An 11,833-nucleotide genomic window follows, 5' to 3' on the forward strand; every position below is an offset into this window, starting at 1 on the left:
GAGGATTCAGGAGAGTGGTCCCAACATCTAAAACAGGTTCAATACCGCCCCCTGCTGACCGGGAGGATTCAGGAGAGTGGTCCCAACATCTAAAACAGGTTCAATACCACCCCCTGCTGACCGGGAGGATTCAGGAGAGAGGTCCCAACATCTAAAACAGGTTCAATACCGCCCCTGCTGACCGGGAGGATTCAGGAGAGTGGTCCCAACATCTAAAACAGGTTCAATACCGCCCCCTGCTGACCGGGAGGATTCAGGAGAGTGGTCCCAACATCTAAAACAGGTTCAATACCACCCCCTGCTGACCGGGAGGATTCAGGAGAGAGGTCCCAACATCTAAAACAGGTTCAATACCGCCCCTGCTGACCGGGAGGATTCAGGAGAGTGGTCCCAACATCTAAAACAGGTTCAATACCGCCCCCTGCTGACCGGGAGGATTCAGGAGAGTGGTCCCAACATCTAAAACAGGTTCAATACCGCCCCCTGCTGACCGGGAGGATTCAGGAGAGTGGTCCCAACATCTAAAACAGGTTCAATACCGCCCCCTGCTGACCGGGAGGATTCAGGAGAGTGGTCACAACATCTAAAACAGGTTCAATACCGCCCCCTGCTGACCGGGAGGATTCAGGAGAGTGGTCCCAACATCTAAAACAGGTTCAATACCGCCCCCTGCTGACCGGGAGTGTGAGGAGGATTCAGGAGAGTGGTCCCAGCATCTAAAACAGGTTCAATACCGCCCCCTGCTGACCGGGAGGATTCAGGAGAGTGGTCCCAACATCTAAAACAGGTTCAATACCGCCCCCTGCTGACCGGGAGGATTCAGGAGAGTGGTCCCAACATCTAAAACAGGTTCAATACCGCCCCCTGCTGACCGGGAGGATTCAGGAGAGTGGTCACAACATCTAAAACAGGTTCAATACCGCCCCCTGCTGACCGGGAGGATTCAGGAGAGTGGTCCCAACATCTAAAACAGGTTCAATACCGCCCCCTGCTGACCGGGAGTGTGAGGAGGATTCAGGAGAGTGGTCCCAGCATCTAAAACAGGTTCAATACCGCCCCCTGCTGACCGGGAGGATTCAGGAGAGTGGTCCCAACATCTAAAACAGGTTCAATACCGCCCCCTGCTGACCGGGAGTGTGAGGAGGATTCAGGAGAGTGGTCCCAGCATCTAAAACAGGTTCAATACCGCCCCCTGCTGACCGGGAGGATTCAGGAGAGTGGTCCCAACATCTAAAACAGGTTCAATACCGCCCCCTGCTGACCAGGAGTGTGAGGAGGATTTAGGAGAGTGGTCCCAACATCTAAAACAGGTTCAATACCGCCCCCTGCTGACTGGGAGGATTCAGGAGAGTGGTCCCAGCATCTAAAACAGGTTCAATACCGCCCCCTGCTGACCGGGAGGATTCAGGAGAGTGGTCCCAACATCTAAAACAGGTTCAATACCGCCCCCTGCTGACTGGGAGTGTGAGGATTCAGGAGAGTGGTCCCAACATCTAAAACAGGTTCAATACCGCCCCCTGCTGACTGGGAGGATTCAGGAGAGTGGTCCCAACATCTAAAACAGGTTCAATACCGCCCCCTGTTGACCGGGAGTGTGAGGATTCAGGAGAGTGGTCCCAACATCTAAAACAGGTTCAATACCGCCCCCTGCTGACCGGGAGTGTGAGGAGGATTCAGGAGAGTGGTCCCAACATCTAAAACAGGTTCAATACCGCCCCCTGCTGACTGGGAGGATTCAGGAGAGTGGTCCCAACATCTAAAACAGGTTCAATACCGCCCCCTGTTGACCGGGAGTGTCAGGAGAGTGGTCCCAACATCTAAAACAGGTTCAATACCGCCCCCCTGCTGACCGGGAGGATTCAGGAGAGTGGTCCCAACATCTAAAACAGGTTCAATACTGCCCCCTGCTGACCGGGAGTGTGAGGAGGATTCAGGAGAGTGGTCCCAACATCTGAAACAGGTTCAATACCGCCCCCTACTGACCGGGAAGATTCAGGAGAGTGGTCCCAACATCTAAAACAGGTTCAATACCGCCCCCTGCTGACCGGGAGGATTCAGGAGAGTGGTCCCAACATCTAAAACAGGTTCAATACCGCCCCCTGCTGACCGGGAGGATTCAGGAGAGTGGTCCCAACATCTAAAACAGCTTCAATACTGTCCCCTGCTGACCGGGAAGATTCAGGAGAGTGGTCCCAACATCTAAAACTGGTTCAATACCGCCCCTTGCTGACCGGGAGTGTGAGGAGGATTCAGTGGAGCCGGGTCCCCGGCTACAGGTAAATAGCACCCCCCCACTGCCTTGCAGGCAGCCTCGGGGAGAGACGAAAGTCAACGGGTGTTAAACCCGGACAGTGAGTCCGGAGTGGAGCCCCCCGGACTTCATTGAACATCCTCCTGCGGCCGAGCCGGTGACAAACGTATCGCTTCATCAGCTTTCCTTCGGGCTCCACCGGTGAGGCCGAGAGGGGGATCTCGATGACCGGGGCATCTCAGGATCTCCGGACCCTCCCGCCCGGGCTTGTGGTGATGATCATCGCCACCCACTGTCCTTCCAGACAGGCTGACACCAACCACTGCATCGATATGTACTGTTTAGTATCGATGACGAACACAGTCTGGGAAGAGCTGGGGGCAGCGGCTGGGGACCAGAAAGGCGCATTGCGCCAGACACCAGCCGCTGGAACAATCTGGCAGTCAACAGAAGGTGTAAGAGGGTGGTTCCCCCACAGCTCAGCCCCGGGGGCGTCAGAAATTCAAGTTCAAGCTTCGAAGGCACACCCACTCGGGGTGGGGGTAACAAGGCTTTCATTTGCTGCAAGATTCCAAATCTGAGGGGGTCTGAACTCTGGTCAAGACCCAGCCAAGAACGTAGGAATTGTGGTCCAGGTTAGGCCGGTGTGATGGAAGGGTGGAATGGCCTCGCACCACTCCTGCTCCCTCTGTGAGGAGTGGGAACTCAAGGAGGGCAGAGATTTTGGTGGGGGGGGGTGGTTTTGGAGAAGACCAACACTTCGGAGGAGGATGAACAAGGCCTGCGTCGGTCAGGGTCGACCATAGATGTTGCATGCTAGCTGTCTACATGACACGCAGGCCGGGGCAGTACGATATGGAGAGCGGGCTGTTCCCCGTGTAGCAGGCTCCCCCTCTCCACGCAGACGATGAACCCAGAGGAACGGCAGAGACCGATACGGTTCGGCACCGGGAGTCGCCGGTCAGCGTCGAACTCGACATCGGACTGTCTCAGGGACTCCAGCTCCGGATTTCCCCTCGGGGTTCACTCCCGGAGCCTCCCCCGCGAGCGGGTACAGCGGAGGTTTGAGATCAGAGTTTTCCCTCCCCCGGATGAGCTGCCGACCGCGGCCCGACGAGCCCCGTCCGCCCGGAGCGACTGGTTTTGAGGCACCAGTAACCCTCCTTTGCCCCCTTCTCCCGTCGGTAGAAACGGTTCCGTTGGGTTTAGTAGCTGAGCCTCACGTGAAGGCCGGGAGCTGAACTTCGCATCCACAAAGCAAACAGCGTTATGAAGGACCCCACGCACCCCTCATACAAACTCTTCTCCCTCCTGCCGTCTGGGAAAAGGCTCCGAAGCATTCGGGCTCTCACAACCAGACTGTGTAACAGTTTCTTCCCCCAAGCCATCAGACTCCTCAATACCCAGAGCCTGGACTGACACCTTACTGCCCTATTGTCCTGTTTATTATTTATTGTAATGCCTGCACTGTTTTGTGCACTTTATGCAGTCCTGGGTAGGTCTGTAGTCTAGTGTAGTTTCTGTGTTGTTTTTTTACGTAGTTCTGTCTAGTTTTTGTACTGTGTCATGTAGCACTATGGTTCTAGAAAACGCTGTCTCATTTTTACTGTGTACTGTACCAGCAGTTATAGTCGAAATGACAATAAAAGTGACTTGACGTGACTTGGTTGTCAGAGGCTGTTTGAGACGCACAAAGAGGATAGCGCTGCGGAATCTAATGGAGCTGACAATGAAGAATTAGTTGAAAATTTATCTGCCTCTGTGAAACCTGCAGGGGGGGAGGATTACGCACACGACTTAAGTAAATTGTGCCGCACACCCCCATCGGCATCTTCCCTCAGAGACCAGAGTGCCGGGGAATATTTCCCCACCAGCGTCACTTCGAAACCATAGCAACCGTATCCAGGGGAGGCAAGTGCTCTCTCTCTCTCTCTCTCTCTCTCTCTCTGGCTTTCAAATATCTGTTCCCTTTGTTCGGAAATCCTCGTTTCAGGGCAATTTCACTGGCACCCTCATCGTTTCCAGAGAGAGAGCTGGACAGGCGTCCAGCTGTCCAGCAGGTCAGGAGAACGCAGAGCGGGCACCCACAGCCCCTTCCTCCCTGTCCTGATACATCGGATTTCACCAAACCCGGCTATGAAAACCAAAACAATTCTCTATGAGCAAGAACAGCGGAGAGAGGGGGAGGAAGAAGAATGGGTTAAGAAATGGTAACTTTTCATACCGGTGAGACAGTTACAAATGCTTTATCAGAGAGTAGGAAGAAGAAACAAAAATTTCAAAAAATAAAAGTGAAAGCAAAAGACGAGAAGACATTCATTGAAGGCAAGGCGAAATAAATAGGTTTGAGCTGCTGTTAATAAGTGTCGACTAAGCGGACAATCCCTTATAGTGTCAGGAATTCAGTTCCACAGCTTGGGAGCGTATTTCAGGGAAAAAAAAACAGCTGACCTGCATATTATCTTTCGAAGGGAGATGGTTTGAATTTATGAGAGTGCCGGGCGGAGAGACGGGAGCTCAATCTGAACTGTAGAGCGAAAACGACTCGGTGGAGGACTCCGGCACCGTGACCACTGAGAACTTTTCAGAAACGAGTCAGGCGGCCAAAACGGGACGGTGGGGTAACGGTTAGCACAGCGGATCACGGCACAGGTGACGAGGGGTTCATTTCCCGATACTGACTGTAAGAAATTTGTCCACCACCATTCCTTGAAAATCCCCATCAACAACAGGATCCAGACACCCTACCGGATCCCATAGTCCAGACACCCTACCGGATCCCATAGTCCAGACACCCTACCGGTTCCCACAGTCCAGAGACCCTACCGGTTCCCACAGTCCAGAGACCCTACCGGTTCCCACAGTCCGGACACCCTACCGGTTCCCACAGTCCAGAGACCCTACCGGTTCCCATAGTCCAGACACCCTACCGGTTCCCACAGTCCAGAGACCCTACCGGTTCCCACAGTCCAGAGACCCTACCGGTTCCCACAGTCCGGACACCCTACCGGTTCCCACAGTCCAGAGACCCTACCGGTTCCCATAGTCCAGACACCCTACCGGTTCCCATAGTCCAGAGACCCTACCGGATCCCACAGTCCAGAGACCCTACCGGTTCCCATAGTCCAGACACCCTACCGGTTCCCATAGTCCAGAGACCCTACCGGTTCCCACAGTCCAGAGACCCTACCGGTTCCCACAGTCCAGAGACCCTACCGGATCCCACAGTCCAGAGACCCTACCGGTTCCCATAGTCCAGACACCCTACCGGTTCCCACAGTCCAGACACCCTACCGGTTCCCACAGTCCAGACACCCTACCGGATCCCACAGTCCAGACACCCTACCGGATCCCAGAGTCCAGAGACCCTAACGGTTCCCACAGTCCAGAGACCCTACCGGTTCCCACAGTCCAGACACCCTACCGGTTCCCACAGTCCAGACACCCTACCGGTTCCCATAGTCCAGAGACCCTACCGGTTCCCATAGTCCAGAGACCCTACTGGTTCCCACAGTCCAGACACCCTACCGGTTCCCACAGTCCAGACACCCTACCGGTTCCCATAGTCCAGAGACCCTACCGGTTCCCATAGTCCAGACACCCTACCGGTTCCCACAGTCCAGAGACCCTACCGGTTCCCACAGTCCAGACACCCTACCGGATCCCATAGTCCAGAGACCATACCGGATCCCACAGTCCAGAGACCATACCGGATCCCACAGTCCAGACACCCTACCGGTTCCCATAGTCCAGAGACCCTACCGGTTCCCATAGTCCAGACACCCTACCGGATCCCATAGTCCAGAGACCCTACCGGATCCCATAGTCCAGAGACCCTACCGGTTCCCACAGTCCAGAGACCCTACCGGTTCCCACAGTCCAGAGACCCTACCGGTTCCCACAGTCCAGAGACCCTACCGGTTCCCATAGTCCAGAGACCCTACCGGTTCCCACAGTCCAGAGACCCTACCGGTTCCCATAGTCCAGACACCCTACCGGATCCCATAGTCCAGAGACCCTACCGGATCCCATAGTCCAGAGACCCTACCGGATCCCATAGTCCAGACACCCTACCGGTTCCCACAGTCCAGAGACCCTACCGGTTCCCATAGTCCAGAGACCCTACCGGTTCCCACAGTCCAGAGACCCTACCGGTTCCCACAGTCCAGAGACCCTACCGGATCCCATAGTCCAGAGACCCTACCGGTTCCCATAGTCCAGAGACCCTACCGGTTCCCACAGTCCAGACACCCTACCGGTTCCCACAGTCCAGACACCCTACCGGTTCCCATAGTCCAGAGACCCTACCGGATCCCATAGTCCAGAGACCCTACCGGTTCCCATAGTCCAGAGACCCTACCGGTTCCCATAGTCCAGAGACCCTACCGGTTCCCACAGTCCAGACACCCTACCGGTTCCCACAGTCCAGACACCATACCGGTTCCCACAGTCCAGAGATCCTACCGGTTCCCACAGTCCAGAGACCCTACCGGTTCCCACAGTCCAGAGACCCTACCGGTTCCCACAGTCCAGAGACCCTACCGGTTCCCATAGTCCAGAGACCCTACCGGATCCCACAGTCCAGAGACCCTACCGGTTCCCATAGTCCAGAGACCCTACCGGTTCCCACAGTCCAGAGACCCTACCGGTTCCCATAGTCCAGAGACCCTACCGGTTCCCACAGTCCAGAGACCCTACCGGTTCCCACAGTCCAGAGACCCTACCGGTTCCCATAGTCCAGAGACCCTACCGGATCCCACAGTCCAGAGACCCTACCGGTTCCCACAGTCCAGAGACCCTACCGGATCCCACAGTCCAGACACCCTACCGGATCCCACAGTCCAGAGACCCTACCGGATCCCACAGTCCAGACACCCTACCGGTTCCCACAGTCCAGAGACCCTACCGGTTCCCATAGTCCAGAGACCCTACCGGTTCCCACAGTCCAGACACCCTACCGGTTCCCATAGTCCAGACACCCTACCGGTTCCGATAGTCCAGACACCCTACCGGTTCCCACAGTCCAGAGACCCTACCGGTTCCCATAGTCCAGAGACCCTACCGGTTCCCACAGTCCAGAGACCCTACCGGTTCCCACAGTCCAGACACCCTACCGGATCCCATAGTCCAGAGACCCTACTGGTTCCCATAGTCCAGACACCCTACCGGTTCCCACAGTCCAGAGACCCTACCGGTTCCCATAGTCCAGAGACCCTACCGGTTCCCAGAGTCCAGAGACCCTACCGGTTCCCACAGTCCAGAGACCCTACCGGTTCCCATAGTCCAGAGACCCTACCGGTTCCCATAGTCCAGAGACCCTACCGGTTCCCACAGTCCAGAGACCCTACCGGTTCCCACAGTCCAGAGACCCTACCGGTTCCCACAGTCCAGAGACCCTACCGGTTCCCATAGTCCAGACACCCTACCGGATCCCATAGTCCAGAGACCCTACCGGATCCCATAGTCCAGAGACCCTACCGGATCCCATAGTCCAGACACCCTACCGGTTCCCACAGTCCAGAGACCCTACCGGTTCCCATAGTCCAGAGACCCTACCGGTTCCCACAGTCCAGAGACCCTACCGGTTCCCACAGTCCAGAGACCCTACCGGATCCCATAGTCCAGAGACCCTACCGGTTCCCATAGTCCAGAGACCCTACCGGTTCCCACAGTCCAGACACCCTACCGGTTCCCACAGTCCAGACACCCTACCGGTTCCCATAGTCCAGAGACCCTACCGGATCCCATAGTCCAGAGACCCTACCGGTTCCCATAGTCCAGAGACCCTACCGGTTTCCATAGTCCAGAGACCCTACCGGTTCCCACAGTCCAGACACCCTACCGGTTCCCACTGTCCAGACACCATACCGGTTCCCACAGTCCAGAGACCCTACCGGTTCCCACAGTCCAGAGACCCTACCGGTTCCCACAGTCCAGAGACCCTACCGGATCCCATAGTCCAGAGACCCTACCGGTTCCCACAGTCCAGACACCCTACCGGTTCCCACAGTCCAGACACCCTACCGGTTCCCATAGTCCAGAGACCCTACCGGATCCCATAGTCCAGAGACCCTACCGGTTCCCATAGTCCAGAGACCCTACCGGTTCCCATAGTCCAGAGACCCTACCGGTTCCCATAGTCCAGAGACCCTACCGGTTCCCACAGTCCAGACACCCTACCGGTTCCCACAGTCCAGACACCATACCGGTTCCCACAGTCCAGAGATCCTACCGGTTCCCACAGTCCAGAGACCCTACCGGTTCCCACAGTCCAGAGACCCTACCGGTTCCCACAGTCCAGAGACCCTACCGGTTCCCATAGTCCAGAGACCCTACCGGATCCCACAGTCCAGAGACCCTACCGGTTCCCATAGTCCAGAGACCCTACCGGTTCCCACAGTCCAGAGACCCTACCGGTTCCCATAGTCCAGAGACCCTACCGGTTCCCACAGTCCAGAGACCCTACCGGTTCCCACAGTCCAGAGACCCTACCGGTTCCCATAGTCCAGAGACCCTACCGGATCCCACAGTCCAGAGACCCTACCGGTTCCCACAGTCCAGAGACCCTACCGGATCCCACAGTCCAGACACCCTACCGGATCCCACAGTCCAGAGACCCTACCGGATCCCACAGTCCAGACACCCTACCGGTTCCCACATTCCAGAGACCCTACCGGTTCCCATAGTCCAGAGACCCTACCGGTTCCCACAGTCCAGACACCCTACCGGTTCCCATAGTCCAGACACCCTACCGGTTCCGATAGTCCAGACACCCTACCGGTTCCCACAGTCCAGAGACCCTACCGGTTCCCATAGTCCAGAGACCCTACCGGTTCCCACAGTCCAGAGACCCTACCGGTTCCCACAGTCCAGACACCCTACCGGATCCCATAGTCCAGAGACCCTACTGGTTCCCATAGTCCAGACACCCTACCGGTTCCCACAGTCCAGAGACCCTACCGGTTCCCATAGTCCAGAGACCCTACCGGTTCCCAGAGTCCAGAGACCCTACCGGTTCCCACAGTCCAGAGACCCTACCGGTTCCCATAGTCCAGAGACCCTACCGGTTCCCATAGTCCAGAGACCCTACCGGTTCCCACAGTCCAGAGACCCTACCGGTTCCCACAGTCCAGAGACCCTACCGGTTCCCACAGTCCAGAGACCCTACCGGTTCCCATAGTCCAGACACCCTACCGGATCCCATAGTCCAGAGACCCTACCGGATCCCATAGTCCAGAGACCCTACCGGATCCCATAGTCCAGACACCCTACCGGTTCCCACAGTCCAGAGACCCTACCGGTTCCCATAGTCCAGAGACCCTACCGGTTCCCACAGTCCAGAGACCCTACCGGTTCCCACAGTCCAGAGACCCTACCGGATCCCATAGTCCAGAGACCCTACCGGTTCCCATAGTCCAGAGACCCTACCGGTTCCCACAGTCCAGACACCCTACCGGTTCCCACAGTCCAGACACCCTACCGGTTCCCATAGTCCAGAGACCCTACCGGATCCCATAGTCCAGAGACCCTACCGGTTCCCATAGTCCAGAGACCCTACCGGTTTCCATAGTCCAGAGACCCTACCGGTTCCCACAGTCCAGACACCCTACCGGTTCCCACTGTCCAGACACCATACCGGTTCCCACAGTCCAGAGACCCTACCGGTTCCCACAGTCCAGAGACCCTACCGGTTCCCACAGTCCAGAGACCCTACCGGATCCCATAGTCCAGAGACCCTACCGGTTCCCATAGTCCAGAGACCCTACCGGTTCCCACAGTCCAGACACCCTAACGGTTCCCACAGTCCAGACACCCTACCGGTTCCCATAGTCCAGAGACCCTACCGGATCCCATAGTCCAGAGACCCTACCGGTTCCCATAGTCCAGAGACCCTACCGGTTCCCATAGTCCAGAGACCCTACCGGTTCCCACAGTCCAGACACCCTACCGGTTCCCACAGTCCAGACACCATACCGGTTCCCACAGTCCAGAGATCCTACCGGTTCCCACAGTCCAGAGACCCTACCGGTTCCCACAGTCCAGAGACCCTACCGGTTCCCACAGTCCAGAGACCCTACCGGTTCCCATAGTCCAGAGACCCTACCGGATCCCACAGTCCAGAGACCCTACCGGTTCCCATAGTCCAGAGACCCTACCGGTTCCCACAGTCCAGAGACCCTACCGGTTCCCATAGTCCAGAGACCCTACCGGTTCCCACAGTCCAGAGACCCTACCGGTTCCCACAGTCCAGAGACCCTACCGGTTCCCATAGTCCAGAGACCCTACCGGATCCCACAGTCCAGAGACCCTACCGGTTCCCACAGTCCAGAGACCCTACCGGATCCCACAGTCCAGACACCCTACCGGATCCCACAGTCCAGAGACCCTACCGGATCCCACAGTCCAGACACCCTACCGGTTCCCACAGTCCAGAGACCCTACCGGTTCCCATAGTCCAGAGACCCTACCGGTTCCCACAGTCCAGACACCCTACCGGTTCCCATAGTCCAGACACCCTACCGGTTCCGATAGTCCAGACACCCTACCGGTTCCCACAGTCCAGAGACCCTACCGGTTCCCATAGTCCAGAGACCCTACCGGTTCCCACAGTCCAGAGACCCTACCGGTTCCCACAGTCCAGACACCCTACCGGATCCCATAGTCCAGAGACCCTACTGGTTCCCATAGTCCAGACACCCTACCGGTTCCCACAGTCCAGAGACCCTACCGGTTCCCATAGTCCAGAGACCCTACCGGTTCCCAGAGTCCAGAGACCCTACCGGTTCCCACAGTCCAGAGACCCTACCGGTTCCCATAGTCCAGAGACCCTACCGGTTCCCATAGTCCAGAGACCCTACCGGTTCCCACAGTCCAGAGACCCTACCGGTTCCCACAGTCCAGAGACCCTACCGGTTCCCACAGTCCAGAGACCCTACCGGTTCCCATAGTCCAGACACCCTACCGGATCCCATAGTCCAGAGACCCTACCGGATCCCATAGTCCAGAGACCCTACCGGATCCCATAGTCCAGACACCCTACCGGTTCCCACAGTCCAGAGACCCTACCGGTTCCCATAGTCCAGAGACCCTACCGGTTCCCACAGTCCAGGGACCCTACCGGTTCCCACAGTCCAGAGACCCTACCGGATCCCATAGTCCAGAGACCCTACCGGTTCCCATAGTCCAGAGACCCTACCGGTTCCCACAGTCCAGACACCCTACCGGTTCCCACAGTCCAGACACCCTACCGGTTCCCATAGTCCAGAGACCCTACCGGATCCCATAGTCCAGAGACCCTACCGGTTCCCATAGTCCAGAGACCCTACCGGTTTCCATAGTCCAGAGACCCTACCGGTTCCCACAGTCCAGACACCCTACCGGTTCCCACTGTCCAGACACCATACCGGTTCCCACAGTCCAGAGACCCTACCGGTTCCCACAGTCCAGAGACCCTACCGGTTCCCACAGTCCAGAGACCCTACCGGTTCCCATAGTCCAGAGACCCTACCGGATCCCACAGTCCAGAGACCCTACCGGTTCCCATAGTCCAGAGACCCTACCGGTTCCCACAGTCCAGAGACC

This window comes from Hypanus sabinus (assembly GCF_030144855.1).
Source record: "Hypanus sabinus isolate sHypSab1 chromosome X2 unlocalized genomic scaffold, sHypSab1.hap1 SUPER_X2_unloc_11, whole genome shotgun sequence".
Classification (NCBI taxonomy): domain Eukaryota; kingdom Metazoa; phylum Chordata; class Chondrichthyes; order Myliobatiformes; family Dasyatidae; genus Hypanus; species Hypanus sabinus.